This window comes from Engraulis encrasicolus, chromosome 6, assembly GCF_034702125.1.
Source record: "Engraulis encrasicolus isolate BLACKSEA-1 chromosome 6, IST_EnEncr_1.0, whole genome shotgun sequence".
Taxonomy (NCBI): domain Eukaryota; kingdom Metazoa; phylum Chordata; class Actinopteri; order Clupeiformes; family Engraulidae; genus Engraulis; species Engraulis encrasicolus.
Window position 1 is genome coordinate 30,678,723 of NC_085862.1, and position 6,458 is coordinate 30,685,180.

At 39.6% G+C, this 6,458-nt stretch overlaps 1 long non-coding RNA gene across 1 annotated transcript; it reads left to right on the forward strand.

Moving 5' to 3' along the window:
- The first annotated feature begins 3,994 nt into the window (after positions 1 to 3,994).
- LOC134450332 (uncharacterized) lies at positions 3,995 to 5,891 on the forward strand. Its single transcript, XR_010035069.1, has 3 exons — positions 3,995 to 4,553; positions 5,367 to 5,435; positions 5,678 to 5,891. It is a non-coding gene; the product is annotated as an uncharacterized LOC134450332 (long non-coding RNA).
- Positions 5,892 to 6,458: the final 567 nt, after the last annotated feature.

Sequence of the window (6,458 nt, forward strand, 5' to 3'; positions counted from 1 at the left end):
ACAACTTCTTGTTGTAAAATTCTAATGTGAAATTACATCATTTTTTTTTACAGTAAACTGCGCGTCTCCAGGAGAAGCAGTTGTCAGGAAGCGATTAATTCAAACAGGTTCCTTACTTGGAAAACTATGCATCGCTGGCAGATATTACGTCATTTTTACTCCATTAGTAGCTATTTTAATCAGTTCATGTGTGTTTCCAAACTGTTAAGACAAATATTAAAGCTCAACTATAATTTCAAGACAATGTCAAATGGATTTATTACACGGGTATTGTGAGTGAAAGTTGGTACTTTAGGTCGGAAGATTTCATCCGTGTGAGTAATTACACTTTTCTCGAGGTGCTAGTCAGAAAGCACAATCCTCTACCTGTTTCCCCCCCGCATAACATATTGCTGTGCACCCTGCTTTTATTGCTGTGCAGTAGGATATAAGTGGCATTAAACAATAAATAAGCAAACAGGAACTTGTATTCAGATTAACTTGCCTTCTTGGTGGTTCATATTCAGTGCTTTACTGCATTTGTTTTTGGAAAAATGTAAAAAAAGAAAAAATATATATATATATTTTTTTGCAAAATCGTTAAAGGGAGGCTAATACTAATGTAGGGGGGGCCAAAGCCCCCCTAAAATAGGGCTAACGACGGCCCTGGTTATGTGTGTACTGGCGGTTGTTTGTTGCAACATTGCGTTGACAGCGCGAGTAGGCCTATGTGTTTACCGTTTCTGAGTTCCGTTGTGTCTCTGTTTATGTTATGTATAATAGCACTTACTGTTTCTTAATGTTGGGTTCTGCTTACCTGTTGACCAAGCTTGGGCTGGCACACAGGGTCATTGACAGCTTTGGGTCGACAAAGTCATCTAAAAGGTCCCCAAAACCAATAGGCCTACATAAAATGCTTGACACTGCTAATTTCTATGCAGATCACATACTTTTTATTCACATACAGTAAGACAAGCCTGTCTTAATGTGGTGAAAATGAAACTTCAGCTTTGTAATAACGTTACAAATATAGCCTACAGCTAGCTAAGCCTGTTTTGGAAAAGTAGAAATCCCCCTCGCCAACAACCTCCTGAGCTCTGTCACGGACCATCAGCGGTCCACGGACCACACTTTGAGAATCACTGATGACTGTATGGGCCCACTATAATACACAGACAAGGAGATACAACACCATAACCTTCATACCCTTTATAAACCATGGTATAAACACACCATTACATGTTATAGACACACAAAAACAATAACAAAAATGTAATTATGCAGATACAAATTAAAAGTAATTGTACAAGGTCCAGAAAAAGTCCTTCTTCAGATTTCAGTTATGAAGACGATTTCCAAGATATGATGAAACATTGGGAATACAACTAAATTAACTGTCAGTCCTTATAATACATTGATAACACATGGTTACCTACATGGCTGCTTTTATAGTGATGCCCTATCTGGTTTCCACAATTCATGTGGCCAGATTGAAGGACAACAAGAAAGACAGAAAATCTCAGATGACCAGTAGTGTATAGAAAGAGAAATTAGTCTGGGTGTACAATACGTTGTAGTTATACACCTACTTTGGTAACACTAATAGAATATCTACCCCTAAAAAGCTTTATAAACACTTTATTAACACTTATTAATGAATTGATCATGTACAACACCTTTACAAATGTTTGCAAATGAGTAAGAACCAAACTACAATGGCAGAGTGGAGTGGGACTCAACTTCTACTGGATGACTGGATTCTATGTGTGTTTGCCTGCCGACTACTTCTATATCTAGTGGTTTCATGTAGGGCTGTCCCTAAAGATTATTTTCCTCCCGATTATTCTATCAACTATTTTTTTCGAATAGTCGCGATTATTTATTTATTTTTTTGGAAGGGAAAAACTGTGATATGCCACTTAATTTTGACCTGAAAAATAACAGACAAATAAAGCAGAGTGCACCTAGGGCCTATTAGGACAATGATTTCTAAAAAAAAATAATAATAAATAACAAAGAAAAAAAGGGGACATTGTATAAATTAGTCATAGACTATAATAGGCCTACACACAGGCCTAATAGGCCTAATATCTATTTGTTTCAGTTCAAATCAAGTAAGCTTATTAGCCTACATTTACTGATGTATAAAGAGGCCCAAGTTATACAGTATTAGGAAAGTGGAAACAAATATGGGCCACTATAGGTTAGGGTAAAGGCTACCAGAGATTTTATGAGTAGCCTGCAAGGAAAGAACGTCGAGGCTACTCTGTCCATGTCATTCTGTTGACGCACCAAAACCCAGCTGGTCCCTATCCCCTCTCTGTCGCAAATATAGACCCAGTTAGTATCCCTATCTGTCGCTAATATAGACCCAGTTAGTAATTGCAGCACGACATAATTATGACTTATTATATTATTAGAATATTATTACTATTTATTTAGACCTGCAGTCGGCACAAACAATAGGCCTGCCTATTGAATAGTGCGAGGTGAACTTCGTGCACCGTCCGTGGAGGAGAAGGGAAGAGACCTTTCTGAATCAGGCATGCATTCCTCTCACTCCTCCACATCTCACGCTGTTGGCCGGAATATGCACACTTCTGTTGTCTTCATTTACTTTTTAACTTTGTATACAAGCTCTTCTACAAACACCCCGACCACTGTCACCCTAAAGGTGTTGAATATTGCGTCTATAACAGGCACATTACGAATCATTATCTCCCTTGTCGTTGCTATGCACGCCGCCAGCATAGCGACAGTATAAAGCAGTGTGAAATGCGCGTCTCGATCTGAAAAACTTTCACTTCCTCAATAAATATAGTCTCCTACAGAAACACAACCAGGTCTTGTGCCTTGTCTTTAAAATATCGCCACACTTTAGATGTCTTTGTCCGTTTATTGGGCTGATAAGTGGTGCCTGTTACCTTCATCTTTGTTTGACACTGACACTCTCGGACGTGCAGCCCCTGTCATTTTCTCCACTTCTGTTTTCAGCACGTAAGCTACCTCGCGGTTCGCACAAATCACTTTTTTTCATTGGGCTGATTAGTGGTGCCACTTCATCTTCGTCTGACACTGACACCCTCAGGATTTCAGCCTCTGCCATTTTCTTCGCTTCTGTTTGGCACGTCTACCTCGCGGCTTGCGCAAGTCACTTTTTTTTGCGCAAATCACGTAAACGACGGTATGTTGAACACGCCGACTTATTTACGCAATCGACGTAATCGATTACGTCGAATAGTCGGGACAGCCCTAGTTTCATGCCTTCAAGTGTTTGGAGGGCAAACGTCCAGGACTGGTGCTACTGTGCTCTATCTGCTGATTTAATATAGTATTTCTTAGTCATTTATAAACTTTTGTAAATGTTGTGTTAATAATTAGTTGATTATTTATTAAGTGTTTATAAAGCTTTTTGGGGGTGATTACTCTAAAGTGCTACCTATATTTCAATTTTTGATGTATTGTGTGTGAAAAGCTCAGCTACACATATTTTGTGTTTTACTGCGCAAGATGGCATTCCATTGTCTATTAATCTCATTTGTTAGCTCATGTCTAGTTTTCTACTAAATGAATGCACATCCCAGATAGCAGATATGTTGGCTTTGTTTTGGCAGATATCTGCAATTTATGGCTTCCTTTTGGCAAGCCATAAGCTTTTGGCAAAATTTTGGCATGGTTATGGTTGACCTGGGCGCCAGTGAATTGGGGCGTTCCTCTGGAAAGCAAAAAAACCCAAGATTTGGCTAAAATATGGGTTGTTTATGGCGTCCCACAACACATTAAAACGCGCGGACTGTGAATGAATGAGTTATGGCCAGGTTATGGCATGTGTCAGGTTAATCTGAACCTCGGGTGGAGAGCGGGACAGCAACGTTCTACATTGGTGCGCTTACGGCAATCCAAAAGACTGCCAAAATCAACTGTCAAGAGAAACTCGTGCTGCTTGCCTCACTTCAGTTTCCCCAGCGCCAGTGTGTGTCAGACTTCAGTTAATGCAGGTAAGTGCAGTTGACACGTTTTTATATTAAATACAACCGCCGATGACTTAAGAGATGAGGCATTTTGTGTTATCGGTTTTCATGTTGATTTCATAGGTCTGTGACCGTCGGTTTCCGTCTTATGCGCTGAAACTTCTATACTCTTTTAACAGGAGCTAAAACACAAACGTCTGTGACACACAACTGTGACATTTAATCTTAGTTGCTACCCTCATACTCAGTAACGGTTGATTAAGTGTTGTTCTGTGGTTGAAATTCACTTTCAGATATCAATGCCAAGGGAATTTCAATCAAAGAACAACAACACTAGCAATCCCAGCTAACTGGCCAACGATAGCTAGCAAAAGCCGGGAGCTAGCTAACTCAGGCATGGAGCATCTTCTACCTATTGGCACAAAGCAGAGCACTATCTAGCAATATCTGTCTGTCACGGAAAGTGTTTGACTCACTGTAATTCTAGCCTACTACTGAAGCAATCGAGTGAATCTGCTTTTTTCTACATTGTCTTTTCAGATGTGCTGCTGCTGAAGGCAGTCACCCGGTGGAGGAACTTGTTTTTTGACAGGCATACTACAGGTTGGTTCCACAATTTATTAACCTCTCTCTCTGGTCTAATCTTCGTTCGTTGTGAAAGTCCTTGCTTTTAATGTAACTGCTTTTAAGTATACGTCTGTATTGGGTAATGCAATGGTCAGTTTGTGTTTAAGCGCTGGCTATTTAACATGATCAGTTGTTAAGGCAGTGTGTATTGTTCAGCTATCAACAACAGGGGGTAAACCGTATACAGAAATGTGGCCCATGTAGGCCTATGTAGTCTTGCTCTAACATTTGTAATACCTCAACACAGAGAGTAGCTTACTAGAGGTGTCAAAGGTAAAAGTAGAAGTGAATTCATGGTGAAATGTAAACAAAGGCCTGCCCCCAGACCAGGATCTCGGAAAAGACTGAATAAGGGGGGAAAAAAACACATCAGATAGGCCTACTGACAAGTCCAGGGTAGTGGGAGCATTAATGCTACTAATTAGCAGAAAGCTTTAACAATGGCACATGATATAACATAGTGACCAGTCTGTTTCACCAGTTATTCTACTGTAGGCACACCCAATGAGATAGATAGCCTACTGCTTTGTTGTTATTGAAAAACCTAAAAGCTAGGTTAAAAAAAACTCCAATTTGACCAGTACTCTGATCTTAGAATCAGTGGGCTACTATCTACTCAAGTGCACGTTTTGGCAGGGTTTTGTTTGATTGAGAATTGTTTTTTTCCTATTCTTTTTCTCCCTTTTACTTTTGACAATTCCGTAGATGGTTGTACAATCTACTGTAGCCTACTACTCATGTCATTTAAAATGTATAAAATATGAAATAACATCTACATTCTCTTTTCAGATGCTGTGCTGCGAACGGACACTGCAGTCACCTGTGGGAGGGGTCAATCAAATCGGATCTCAAAAACAGGTACCAAATTTTAATAACACCCCTCCCCCCTCTCCCGTCTATTACTCTATTAATCAAGTGCATTTGTGCCGCCACTTGGCCAGGACACCCTTGTCAAAAGAGATTTTTAATCTCAACAGGTTTATTTTCCTGGTTAAATAAAGGTTAAATAAAAGAAGAAGAAAAAAATGTAATGCCACTGTTTTCAAAGTTACTTTTGCATGTAGTAATTCAATTTGGTTTATCTTTTTATTCTTTCCTAGATGTCGCGAATCTGATCTGATCTACCTACCTCTATGTGGCAATAGAGTACCTGCTTTTACTGGCCAGGGGACCAAGATGAAAACAAGAGGCCTGTACCCAGACATCCAAGCACCCATCAAGTCACCCAGTCCTCCGCCACCTGCCGTGCAGCTATACCCATCCATCAAATCCAGCCACTTGCCCACCCTAACCAGTCACAGCATTTGGAGGCAATAAAGTATAATGAAATGTATTTAATTGTCTTGTTTTTTTTTTTCTAAATATTCATAAATATTCCAGTTTCATTGTTGAAAATCACACATTTATTAAATGTGCGATTTTCAACAATAAAACAGGAATATTTAGTGATAACCAAATGTATCCATAATGGGGCCAAATGTCACATATTTGTCTTATAAGTTTCTCTGTATACCGGTACTTACATTTTAAGTATACAGGGAAACTTATAAGACAAATAAGTGACATTTGGCCCCATTATGGCTACATTTGGGATCGATTATGGGTACATTATGGCAGTATTTAGGGTCATTTATGGCTGTTCTGGGAGAGTTATGGGTACATTATGGCTGAATTATGGGTACATTATGGCAGTATTTAGGCTCATTTATGGCAGTTCTGGGACAGTTATGGGTACTTTATGGCTGCATTTTGGCTGAAGGGTGGGGTCTGGAATTCCTTTTGGGGCCTTTAAGGCTGTACGTGGAAATCCCAAATAGGTTTTGGGTGAACTTTGGTCAATTTATGGCTGGGTTTGGTTGGTTTTGGCATGCCAAATTTGGG